At 35.2% G+C, this 13902-nt stretch overlaps 1 protein-coding gene across 2 annotated transcripts in view; it reads right to left on the reverse strand.

Moving 5' to 3' along the window:
- The window catches only part of LOC105398748 (homeobox protein abdominal-B), a 74964-nt gene extending 64954 nt beyond the window's left edge, over positions 1–10010 (reverse strand). For both annotated transcript variants that reach the window (XM_038119943.2, XM_038119941.2), the window contains exon 1: positions 9876–10010. The gene's annotated coding sequence lies outside the window, so the exon portion shown is untranslated. The remainder of the gene's footprint in view (positions 1–9875) is intronic.
- Positions 10011–13902: the final 3892 nt, after the last annotated feature.

Consider the following 13902-nt stretch of genomic DNA (forward strand, 5'->3'; position numbering starts at 1 on the left):
ATCCCGAATTTTAAGTTTCCGAATAGCGAAAATCACGAATAGTATAATAAACGAAATTTCAAACAACAGATTTATTAAAATGACGAAAGTCAATTTTCCGAATATTATTATTTCGATGTTTCAAAAGTACGATTTTTTATTATATCGAATTGTTAAAATTACGAATTCCGAAGTTTTAGTATTCCGAAAATACAAATTCCGCAATGTTTCTTAGTAAATAGTCAGTATTTATTAACAGCATATTCCGTATACAAACAAAAATAAATAAGCTATATTATATGAAACGCTCCGCTCCGCTTCGCTGCGCTCCGCTTTGTTTTTCGATATCTATGTGCACCTAACACGCTCCTCCTCGCTTTGCTCGTCGTCGCACCTATCTTTAGGTTTAGGTCCTAAGCTTTTTAAGATTAAACACCGTAAAAATCCGAGCAATTGTATTGATTTGTCCTGTAACTTAACAAAAAGTACTACAAATAGTTTACTATTTAACAAAACTTGACAAACTTTGTTTACTCTATATTTGAAACGCTCCGCTCCGCTTCGCTGCGCTCCGCTTTGTTTTTCGATATCTATGTGCACCTAACACGCTCCTCCTCGCTTTGCTCGTCGTCGCACCTATCTTTAGGTTTAGGTTCCAGGGTTTTTAAAGTGCGTATGCTTTGATTTGTTGTGAAACTTAACAACAAATAGTTTTCTGTTTAACAATATGTGTTTTAAGCCGTATGTTAAACGTTCCGCTGCGTTCCGCTTTGTTTTTAGACATCTTTGTGCACCTAACACGCTCCTCCTCGCTTTGCTCGTCGTCGCACCAATTTTTTGGTTTAGGTTCTAAAGTTTTAAAGACGTTTATGCTTTTTTGTCAAAATCACGAATTATCATATTTCCGATCGGGATTTTAATTTTTCGTGATTATAATAAATCGGTATTTTATTTTTCGTATATTAAAGTAATCGTATTTTTTAACGTTCGTATATTTAATAATCGTAATAATAAATATTCGTGATTATAATATTCGAAATTATAATTTTCGTGATTTTTATAATTCGGTATTTAAAAAAATCGGTATTGCAATATTTCGTAAATTACATATTCGGTGTTATCAAATTCGGAAAAAAGTTTTTCGGAATATTTGGGTGTTCCCTTGGGGGAGGCCTGTGTTCAGCAGTGGACGTCCTATGGCTGAGGTGATGACGATGATGTATGTAGGTACCTGATTTGTAGGTTAATTAAGTAACTTATTACTTAGTTAGGTACGTAAGTAAGTATAAGAAAGTTTCTATAAGAAAAACTGGCATCTTTTATAACTTCAATTCTGTTCCATTGTAACTTCTTACACCTAAAAGCTCCTGCTAATACTTAAATAAAATTTTGCTACAAAGTAAATACCTTATGTAAAAAGAACTATGTGAAAATCTAGTGGCGCAATCTGTCCTTTTCCGAGTGAACTAAAGCAAGGCTGAAACAGCGCATGCGTAGAATTCAAAATGGCCGACGATCAATATCTTATAAGACCACCCCTTTCCTCCCCAATGAATCTATTCCCGCGTCTTACAAGCAGATTTAGGTCTTATGTCTTTGCAGTTAGAGTCATTTTGGGCATCGTAAATAAACTGAGACAAAATCGCAACGCTAGTCACTGAGTCGGCACAAGTTAGATATTTCATGAAGATACCTACCTAGTCTATTTTAGTAGGAAGGCAGGTATAGGTTATCAATATGGTTGGTACCTACTTACACAATTCAGGGTAGGGCATTAGGAACAAGTGTGGTGGGAAAATCATAGGATAGAATACTTAAGGTAAGACATGATATGAAAATGTACTCCAAAGATAATCTGAATAATTAAAAAAAAAGGTTAGTAGGCTTTGTTCTGATTGGTCTACAACTCTACAGCACTACTGACATATTTTGTTTAATTTCGATCAATATGTGTCGAATCAAGACTACCCATTTTGGTCATCGAGTTCAATGTAAATTTCCTATTAGGTAGGTTAAGGCAAAATAGTCCGAGTCCCACGACGAGTTATTCTAATAGTCTATCGATCGATGTAGAGTTTGAAAGAGTATAACTGCCCGAGTAAAAATATTTCATAGAGCTTTTATAGGTTTACAAATAGGTACCTACGTTGTGATAAACGATTTTTTGTTTTTTGACTGTTACAACTCTTGTGTTACAAAGTTCTGTTAAAACGTTCTCTAAACTTAAAATACCGTATCTAACATAGAATTCGCAGTTCAGCTACAGGACTAAATCACTTTTTCTATTCTATGCTAAAAAAAATATTTATTTTATTTATCGATTACTTGGATGATTTCATTACTTAGGTACTTATTTAATTCCAATAAGCTTTCACTCGCCTTTAGCTTAAAAAGCGCCTAAATGTTACCTAATGGGCATTTTTTATAAAAATTGATGCTCAAAATCTTTCTAAACTAAATCAATAATTATTTATGGAAAATAATATGATTTTTCAAATTATTAAACATTATGATAAACCTTTTAAACTTTAAACGCCATCTCTTGGTGAAATGCAAAAGCTTCTGATGAAAGCTCCAAACGCACTTGAGGCTTCTGTACTGGAAGAAGCGACATCTAGATAAAATGGACGGAACTAAATTGTCAACTAGCTGGAAAAATAAGTCGCATTGTAGTGTAGAATACTGTAGAGAGACAAAATGCAAGAGGTGTTTTATGAGTGCTTGGAAGTTCTTATGAGAATAGGTAGATAGCGTGATTTAGATATCCTAATATCTAATTTTATTTGCAATACCTACATTGATTGGGACCTACCAATTAATAGAAAAGCTTAGTTTAATTTTAAATTACCTATAATCGGTACGACGCTACAGTTATTAGACAACTTGACCTATTTATAATAAATTATTCTAGTATTATTTGCACACCTACCAGTCAAAGATACCTACTAGATAGCCTATAGACTAGATACCTAGAGCTACATACTACCTACAGTGTTGGTACAACTAGGTAAGTAAGGTAAATTTTACCTAAGTATTAACAAGTTCAAGTTAAGTAAGTAAGTACCTACTTATAAGTATTATAAAACTGCACTCCAACCAAACAAAACTATCACCAATTTTTTAAAGTCCACTCAATTAGCATAAATCATCATACAATTTAAATGATAAATTCCATGGAAGTTCAGTGTCTTGTCAGCCACGTCATTGGATGAATTGGGCGCCATTTGTAAAGGGCAGAGCTGAAGTAAGCCACGCCCACATTAGGAGGACCAATCGGGAGCCGCCCCGCAGTCTGCCATCTTTGCCTATGGCCCCTATGGGCCGAAAAATTGGGAGAAGGTGGGATGTTACCCAGTAGGCGGTACCCACCAAGCATGTTACCCGGCCAGATTGAGATGAAATAGCAGTTTTTCTTTTCTTATTTATATTATTATGATACAAAATTAAGTAGGTAAAGATGATAAATAAATATATCAATTTTGTTGGCGTGCTATGGTGAGGTTCTTTTGTGCTAATTAAATAGGTTTTTCTTTTCTTATTTATATTATTATGATACAAAATTAAGTAGGTAAAGATGATAAATAAATATATCAATTTTGTTGGCGTGCTATGGTGAGGTTCTTTTGTGCTAATTAAATAGGTTTTTCTTTTCTTATTTATATTATTATGATACAAAATTAAGTAGGTAAAGATGATAAATAAATATATCAATTTTGTTGGCGTGCTATGGTGAGGTTCTTTTGTGCTAATTAAATATCAGAGAACGGTTAGTACAGACCTACCTAAAGTAGTAGTAGTTAGTAAAGGCTTCGAATAAATTCAAAATAGTGACTAAAATACTTAACCATTCTTACCCTATAACCTAACCGAGAATACATATTTATGGTAAAGTTCAAAATTTTTGTAAGGTAAAAGTTCATTTAGGTACCTATATGTATAATAACATGTTTATTAAATCATCATTCATCGGATTTTAGCATGAGTGATGAAAAGTATTTTTTATAATCATTATCTTTAGTAAGTGGCTAAAAACTTTTTAACCAAGTCATAAATTTGAGGTAATGTAGGAATATAAATAGGTACCTACCTATTGTATAGTTATATAATAAATAATAAATATGTATGTCATAGAAAAGTATAGGCAGGTAAATAACAAATTCATACAATACCTAATAATAACAAAATTTAAACCACTTACTTTCAAAAACAATGACTAATAAGATGAAAAGCTAAGCGTTTACAAACACGCCCAGTCCACCAATAAATAGCGGCCGCTAAAGCCGTGCTTTTAAAAAGCGCGTTAAAAATAGCGCCAATAATTTGTGATAACATGTTACGGTAGGCGAAGCACCAGTTTAAACCATTTTATACCATTTTACTGTCCATTCGTAACCGTTTACGAGAAATAACAAGTTTAAAGCCGGTTTACGGTGCCGAAGGTTCATAACGTTTGTTAGTATTGTTGCTGCTGAGAAAGTTATGTTCGCTGCGATTTATGCAGTGAAGGTTGCATGCTGAGGTTTCATATTTCAGGGTTGCCCGCTTTTGTGCGTTGACTTTTAGCACAGATTACTAAATATTTAGGTAAGTACTTACTTAGTTCTTTTAGATATAGGTATATACTACTTTGGTATTACTTACGTATAATAGCACCATTAGTTTGAACGTTATATCTGCTTATCTGGCGACTCTTACGACGTAGGTATAAACTAATCAACAGACTTAGGTATTTACATGAATTTTTGTATGCAGGATGCTGACACCCTGGTACAACGCATACGCAAATTTTTATCCCCGAAATTCCCACAGGGAAACTTTTTTTTATTAGGAGCAAAAGTCACCTGGCGGGCAACAGCTATACCTACAAATAGCAGCTTCTATAGAAGAGTAAATGCGATTTTTTTCTCACTAAAACCGCAGTGGTCAAAACTGAACAGAAAGCAGCTAACCAGTTAGCGTACTAGTACCTACCTACGCACTATGCACCTAGGTATACCTACCTACTACAATCCAAGATAGCACGCCTCGAAGGTTGCTCCAGATTGACAAATAACCTAACCAACCTTAAAAACCCCCGCATTCAACCCTTAAAGTCTCATAACTTTTCAAAAGCTATGCCAATTTTGATATATGGCTAAGAACTCGGGGAAACGTTACCTACTATACCTATATTACCCTAATAGAACAAAACGAAAATCGGTTCAACCGTTTGAGAGCTAGGTACGCTACTACAGACACACAATACACAGACACGTTAACTTATAACATCCCTTAATGTCTCCATCGATTAAAAATAATCGAACGAGAGCTGTCATGCAATCAATACGTCTAATTCAGCAAGATAGAGTCGTGGTTAATGCAACTGCGTTTCGAAACTTCGTTTTTCATAAACTAAAGTGACCCCACTGTGCGCTTAATTTCAAGCTTAGTTAACTTTACAGCCTACAGTGATTGGATCTTGCTACATGTGATCGAAACAGGCATTAATGGCGATTATTTTTTCAGCCTACACCGCCCAATACAATTTACACTCACTATGCACTTGTAATTAGCCATCTCGGTTTTACTGCTTGTTTAATCAAATGTCCAATAAACATTTTTTATTGGTGAAAAGTTGCGCGGGAGATGGAAACAAGGTTTTTTTATTGTTTATACCTACCTAGATTCTTCCTGACAACGCTCGTTGCAGGGGTTAAATATTGGTAGTCTAGATGAAGGAAGGTCTAATTTAAATGAAGGAAGAAGAGTCCTAAAGTCCTAAGACATCTCTCGTCAGTAGCAGTACCTAATTACAAAGGATAATCGTTGCCCCAATAACCTTTCTTTGTTGTCAGCACTTGTTACTATTTAAAGGTAGCGTTTACCTTTCGGCATCGCATTCAGTATTCTTTGAAAATTCACACAAGTGCGTCCACTTCATCGGCTTTGCCGTCGCCGCCGTTTCTCCATACTTTTATAAAAATCCATTTGGTCCGATACGTACGATGAAGATAGGTCCACGCTTACCTTAATAAGGAACTGTGCGTTTGTACATACTCTACTAGAGTGAGTGAGTTTTGGTTTGAATGGCCATTGACTAATTTATATACTTAATGCTTCTTAGGTTGTAACTTTGTAAGTAGTAGTACTTAGTAATTAGTAGAATAGTAGATAGTATTCCTACCTACTTACACTGTATACTTAGTCAGTAAGTTTCGATAAGTAAGATGATAAATCATAAACCCCACGTTCCAGATTCGGCCCACTTCTAAAAGTCCCTTTTGTCCAAACTTATTCAAATGTGAATGCAAATCTGGCCACACAGCTGGACGGCTGTGAACCCGCTGCGTGAGTGTTTATGTGTGTCTATGTAGGCTACTATAAATAGTCATAAAGTACGTGTCCCTGAAATCAAATAGCTTCTGGTGCTTTCAGCTTTGGTCACTTTTGTTTCGTTCTCCTGACCATGAGATTTATTTCATTTGGATTTGGAATTTACTTAAATTATTTTTTTATATCTACTACTACATATTTATCTTAATAATACCCTAACGTATTGCTTAACCAAAATAATATTTCAAAACAGTAAGTAAGTACTGCCTCAGAAATAAGAATCCAATTTATAAACGCACCATTTCCTGAAACTTGTGTTGTCATTAGACCATCGTAGCCCCTATTTCAGGAGTTTTTCTCGCTATTTCTGTAGTGAAAAGTAAACACTGTCTAGCTGGTAGTTCGAACTCTTCCAGGCCATATAACAATATATAACATTTCGTGTTTACTCGGGTATCACTAACCAAACGTAAAAACTCTCACTCCGCACTAACAATTTCCCGAGCGCAACTTTTGCTGCGAGCGTGCATGTTTGTTCACACGTTTGCCTTCAAACGGTTCTAAGCTTTAAGGTAGGCCTCTGGTTTTTTATTCTGTTGGATCGTTCAGGAAACACCCGGCCCTCAGCCACGTGGGTGACTCTACAATATTATAGCTTTATGATGCCCGTTTGTTTCGGCCGTGAGGATTTTGTTGTGCTGATGCTTAATGTTCCTCAATATAATATAATATCTAATCTATACATGCCTACCTAGATAATGTTATGTGTCTGTAGGCTATAGCAACTTACTTATACTTAAGGTAAGCAGTGTAGACTTAGGCTATAGGATTTACCAGGAAATTTAAAGGATTCAGCTGTTTAAAACTGAAAAATAAAGTAAATGCCATTTGATATAAGTTTTGGTTAATTAGGTAGGTACTTATCTGTATAACCTACCTATTGAATTTTTCATTATTTAACTAAATCTCCCGCTCCCTTATCATCTGTATTTGATGATGATGATGTCCTCCACGACGTGTCCGTCGACGGCGACACCTTGTCAGTTCCTGGCATGTGCTCGTACGTGGCTTGCGAAGCCGAACTTGGTCTTAACCATCTGTATTTGGCAGTGGGTATATCACATAGGCTACCGATAGGTACCTACATATATTATTATAGTACTTACCTAGATGAAATTAATTTAATCATAGGTATCTTATTAACCTTAACATTCAGCTAATTAAAATAACTTGAAACGTGAATAATATAAACCAACCTAAGTACCTACCTATGTACCTAATTCCTATTATATGTATAATAACTAGCTAATTCCGCGAGCTTCGCTTCGCCTTAAAAAGTTTCCCCGTGAGAATTCCGCGATAAAAAGTAGCCTATGTTCTTTCTCAGGGTCTAGACTAGAACATCTGTACACCAAATTTCATTCAAATCCGTTCAGTAGTTTTGGCGGGAAAGAGTAACAGACAGACAGACACAGTTTCTTTCGCATTTATAATATTAGTTAGGATAAAAATATGGAGTTTGGTATGTACCTACATAGGTATCTACTTATAGGAAATTAATCTATTTTACGATGCCATTGCGTTTAATTGCTGTGCTAGTAATCGAAAGCTATAAAATCATAACACGTTAGGTACTAGGGCATGCAATACCGCAATACCGGTATTCGTAATACCGGTATTAGGGTCAAGATTCACGCTTTTTTCAATACCGGTATTGAAAGTTAATACCGGTATTGAAGTAATACCGGAATCGGACTTTTTTAGGCTATAATAAAGCGATTAAGATATAGAATTCCTATGTACTGTGAAAGCGCACTTGTTTCCAACCGTTTGATGCAGTTTTCGGCCGCTTGATATCTACTGTTGTCCATGCGTAAACGGATACTGGATGTAAAAATAATAATTTATTGTAAAATTTAAACTCTAATACTCAATTCTCGTAAAAATCTATTACAAAATACTGAATTTCTGCTTTTTCTCGTTTTATTTTGGCCTATACGACCTTTAATCACAATATATGCCAATTATTACAAGGAAATCTAATACCGGTATTAATACCGGGATCCCGGTATTGAGTTGCAATACCGGAACTCAATACCGGTATTGAAAATAGTTCCGGTATTGCATGCCCTATTAGGTACTATTTAAAATGTTAATGTGTTAAATTGTTCATGTTAATTCAGTGATTCCTTCCTTCATTTGATCCTTGTTGTTCAGGGAATCAACTCATGTGTCACAATTCTTTAGGTAGGTACCTACATCATCAGTAAATCTATCTAGGTATCTTCCGATATACGTGAGTGATGTAGTCTAAAAATTCAATTTTGGTGGGTATTATAATTACACTATGAGGTATGAAAAGTTCAGGTGGAACTTTTTCATTGCTCGTCAGTGTATTTTATCATGTTTGCTCTGGGCGGGATTCGAACCCGAGGTTTCACTACCGCCTATAAGCTAATGTGCCGTCAAATCAGCTGCAAAATTAAGGTATATTAGCTGTCCGACACCCACAACACAGGCTCTGTCTAGCTTGGGATAATTAATATAATAATGATATATTCTATTCTATTCTCTGTGGGGGTGTAAGTACCTGCACCTGGCTCTCTCGAATGGAACCTTTGTGCATATCCCCAAGGTCTAAACTGCCTTCCTAAGCTTGGACCATTTCCACACCACGCTGGTCCACTGCGGGTTGGTGGGTTCACATATCTAGATGTGCTAGATCCAGATATGCAGGTTTCCTCACGATGTTTTCCTTCACCGTAAGAGCGATGGTATAGGTACATTGTACTTAAGTTAAAAGAAATCATTGGTACATGTCAGCGCCGGGATCGAACCCGCATCTCTGGCGTGAGAAGCGGGCGCTTACCCGACTGAGCTACCACCGCTCTATATAATAATAATGATATAAAAATATATCATTATTATCCAACTGTGTTGATGAGTGTTGTTTTCAATCATTTCTTTAATAGGTACTTGCTTCAAAAATAAGGGAATATCCGGCGGCAAATGTATTTTAAGCAGATAGGTACCTCTAGCATAGCTTGGTAAGTAACAACAAAGTACCTATTACCATTGAAAAAACATTTATTTGTACTCATACAATCGAATCATTTTGAAGTTCATCAGATTCTGATGATAATGTTCCATAAATTAACGCACGCAGTATTTGGTAAGTATAAAGTATCAAAGTTATGTTTGCCGCCGCCAAGTCTTTGCTTGGTTAACGAAATATAAATTTTAGTTTACAAAACTTAACTACTGCAATCACGATTAATTAATTGCAAATTGAGTAAACCAAATAAAACTAAAAGTATTTAGCAATTTTAAAAAACACCAGATCAATGTTGCATTACACAAAATACCTATATACACATTCTTATTGGTCCAATTATTTGCGAGTCCCTTTCACCGTTCCTCAAACAAAAACCTCAAACGCTGACAACAAACATCCCTTCATCTAAAACAAGAAAAGAATTCACTGTAAACTGTCGACTTGTCGTACCAACACGAAGTCCGACCAAAGAGTCCCGACATTCCCAGAGCCGAGTGTTTGTCGAGCAAATAGACTAATTATCACTTACCCGCGACACGCGATCCGAGACACAACACAGCACAGATTTATAGTCGATAAAGGAGTATGATCACTTTAGTGGTGTTGTTTGGTAGTAAAGTAATGAATTGGGGGCACTGATGGCGGCACGGCCGGCCGCGGCGGAGGCGATGCACGTAGTGACGCGAGCGAGCGCGCGGGGCTAGGGCGGGCGGCGCGCAGACACGCAGGGCCAACACCGGTGCGAGAGAACACTCTACACGTATATCATAGGTATAATATAACACACGCTCTTGATGAGATTTGTTTATAGGTTTAAGATTTAGTAAGGACGAAGGAGTGTATAAAGGAAGGAATGATACTTTGTTTGACAGCTTAAATTTTTTGTTGTTCGGCGTTTGTGTGGTGGTAGTAGAATCGATAAGAGATTTTCATATGAAAGTCTTTATTGTGTGTCTGTAAGGATCAAAATCCCCTGGTTATCATTTGGTAACAAACATAGACATGGGTAAAAATCACCGCGCTTACAGGGTGATTTTTTTACGTGAAAAGCTCCCAGTAAAAGGCAGTTAGCACTCCATAATAATATAATAAATAGTTGCCGTGTAACGAATCATGCTGTGAATGGACGCACAATTGTGTTCATTGGCGGTGTATAAAAATCTTGATGACGTTTTATGAACCTTTCACGGTTAATGACCGCTTTGATGCGAAACACCCAAGTACCTTCGAAAGTGCCAAAGTAAATATCAAAACTGTAATAGACATTTATATAGAATCGCAACTTCATGGTCACGTGTTTTGAAATTCACTCCGATTTAAAGAGGTGATAATGGTGGTTGGGGTATTAATTTACTTTAATTGATATGGAGGTTTAATTAGTCGAGTTAAGTGGTTTTTCAGATGTGAAGCGGTATTTTTGCGTATAATAAATTTGGGTTCTTGTTCCTTTTGCGTATTTGTTATCAAATTTAAGTTATGATAAACACTAAGTAGTGTGTAGTTACGTACATCTGTATGTACCTTCTTAAGTTTACTTCACTGAAAAGGTAAAATAAAATAAAAAACGATTCTCACGTAACGTAACAAAATACAGACAACAATAAAATACTAAACTCATTGTGCTTAATTGATTACATAGAAATATCACAGTTTTATTAGCGCTAATGTAGGAAAAGTAAACAAATGAATATTCACAATTTGAACCTAATAAAGATTACTGGAGATATGAAGTGCATGAGAAATTAAACCACTCACCAAAGAATAAATTGTAAAAGTAATCATCAACCTTGTTCACAGAATATTCAAATTAACAACAACTGTTGCTACAACCTCTCTTTCTCTTTGATAAGATAATTTTGGAAATGCCTACTCACCGCTAAACTTTTAAACTTTTAAAACTAGGTAAGTAGGTATATGTAACTATAACCAATCTAAGAAGGAGATAATAATACCTACTTACCTAATTTGCATTCTGATATCACGGAAAAGAATCTTCATCAAATGCTTTTTACCGTTATTTTAGTTTTAAATTGTTTTGTAATTATAAATAGCACAAATAGGTACCTACATAGTTAACACCTAATAACCATCTTAATATTATTGTTTTACTACCTAAGAAGTTAGACCATATTATAAGCACTAACTATTCTCTACCGAGATCTTGTTGTAGTCTATAAATATAAACCTTAGTTTATGTTCTGTTTATTTCGATTTGATTATGATCATGCCTTCTAACGACTTTATTACTATTCCCGACTTAAATTGGTCATTGATTAAATCTAAATGGATTGATGCATATAAATTTTACTAATCGATCTACAAGAGCTCTTTTTTTATCCCAGTAAGTAGGTATATTCATTTATGACTTTATCATTGTAATAATGTTTTCTCTTTTAATGTCATTTTAATTTCTAAAAGGTGAAATACAACGGGATACACCCATAAACATTTTATTTACGATGCATTATTTTCAAAAGTCATTGTTTATCAAGTGGGGGTGATTGTTTTACGCAAGTCAGAAAAATAATGCGAATAACACATAGTTCAAAAAACATTGATTTGCGTGGTAACGTATAAGTAGGTAATTTAAACATGGAACGTCGTTTTCTCATCAGATATTAATGAGCTGAATAAGTAGATAATTAATTAGCTACCGCACCGACCAATGTCATTTATAAACGCAATATCATAAAACAAGTTTATTCCTTTACAACAGCTTATTTTGGACTCAAACTCTCACGAGCAATGAAAAAGTTTCACTTACAAAATGTCGACAACAAATGAAACATAATTGAAAAATCCTTATTTTTAAAAAACTTTTTATAATTGTTAATACTTTGATGCGTTGTTAAATGTAGGTACTTGAATATTGCAGAACGGTCCATTAACGGGACCTTTTCCGTATAGGAGAACCTAAGTTGATACTATGTCACTGGAACTTTTTCATTGCTCGCTAGTTTATTGATGAATGTTTTCTTAAATTTTTTATCGAAATATGTTGGTAATAGGCAGTGTCGGTAACATTCCGGTTAACGGACGTGCACGGATTGTGTTTGCCTGCGCCTGCGCAGAGTGACTTGCGCATGTAACCGATCTGTACCGATAGCAAAAACTTTAACTTGAAAAATTTCTGTATTACATCTATATGCAAAACAATACACTTTTTTCTAAGGTCATGTTGTGATATTTGGGGCACTCCTGTGCTTCATGATATGCCTTTCAAGATGCATAATGTTGACCTTTGAGACATCCTTAAAAAAATACTGCGAAATGTAGGTACTTATAATTTTTATAGTTACCTTATTATTCTGCTACCTTCAGTAAAACTATCACAAATTTTTCACATCATGAAACCTCGTCACATAATTTTCATGTAAATTTTCACTCTCTTAAATCTTCAGCTGACACTTACCTACATAACTATTCAATACAATACCTGCCCTTTTAGTTTTGCTGACGCTCCCCGCGCTATCTATAGGTGTTATTTGCAGAGTGCACCGCTAATTGCCATCTGGAGGCCCTGAACTTGACTCCGTATCCTTAGTTAACACCTAGCTCTATACCTGTAGACCTAGGCTATAGAAATATAGGTACAGACTGCAGGTTGTACAATACACGTCTACCTAGTTTAGGCTTAAGCAATATGGACAATATGGACATTAGTAGTAGGTAAATAGGACTTCTAAAAGGTTTATTCTTTTTGTTTTGACCCTGAATGAGAGTGCTCAAATGTACCTATTGTTTTATAAGTCATAGTGGGCAATTATAAATGCCTCTATCATCAACATGAGACTTAAACGAAAGTGATTTCCAGTCATCCTTACTTACCTCTTTACATTTCCAACGGATTTGAAGTTGGGCAGCTGTTACTTACAACTTTACTGAAATAAATATCCATTGTCAAACTCTGCTGTGGCAGAACAAACTCCAAGTATCCTTAATAATAAATTAAGTAATTATTTATGTTTTTATTTTGATTGGCACATACACCGTGGGAATAAAGATAACTAAAGATTTCCAAACCAAGACTCCTCGTCGAAATTAATCCTCGCTAACTAATCATCTGTACAACTTGCGAGATTCTCTTGTCATTATTAAAACCTAACACCTCAAATGATACTCACTAATTTGACAAAAAGCTAAAGGGTACGATTACGATGTCATTAGCCTACAGATAGGTCGTATGTGTTCGAATAAGACATTTTGTAACAATAGAGTGTTAAAAATATTATTGTTTCAATGAAAAATGTGTGGGGTAGAAATAGTAGACTGATGACGGTGAATTTAAAGATTCAGATTGTTTTGTATACCCTGAAGAAGATAAGAAATAAATGTATTTTACCTAAAGTTGTAAATAATGTACTACATTTCCTATAGGTACACATAGAGATTTAGACTAAAAAGTACACCTAGCGATGGATTGGTGCAATAATATCTTCTGGCTTCTTAGAATACCTATAAAATTATACAATAATAGTATTATGTAAGTAGCAGAAAACTTGTTTTCGCTCGCTGCCAGTAGTCTTTCGAATCGTCATGTGGATTGATCTATCCCT

Source organism: Plutella xylostella, chromosome 6, assembly GCF_932276165.1.
Source record: "Plutella xylostella chromosome 6, ilPluXylo3.1, whole genome shotgun sequence".
Taxonomy (NCBI): Eukaryota; Metazoa; Arthropoda; class Insecta; order Lepidoptera; family Plutellidae; genus Plutella; species Plutella xylostella.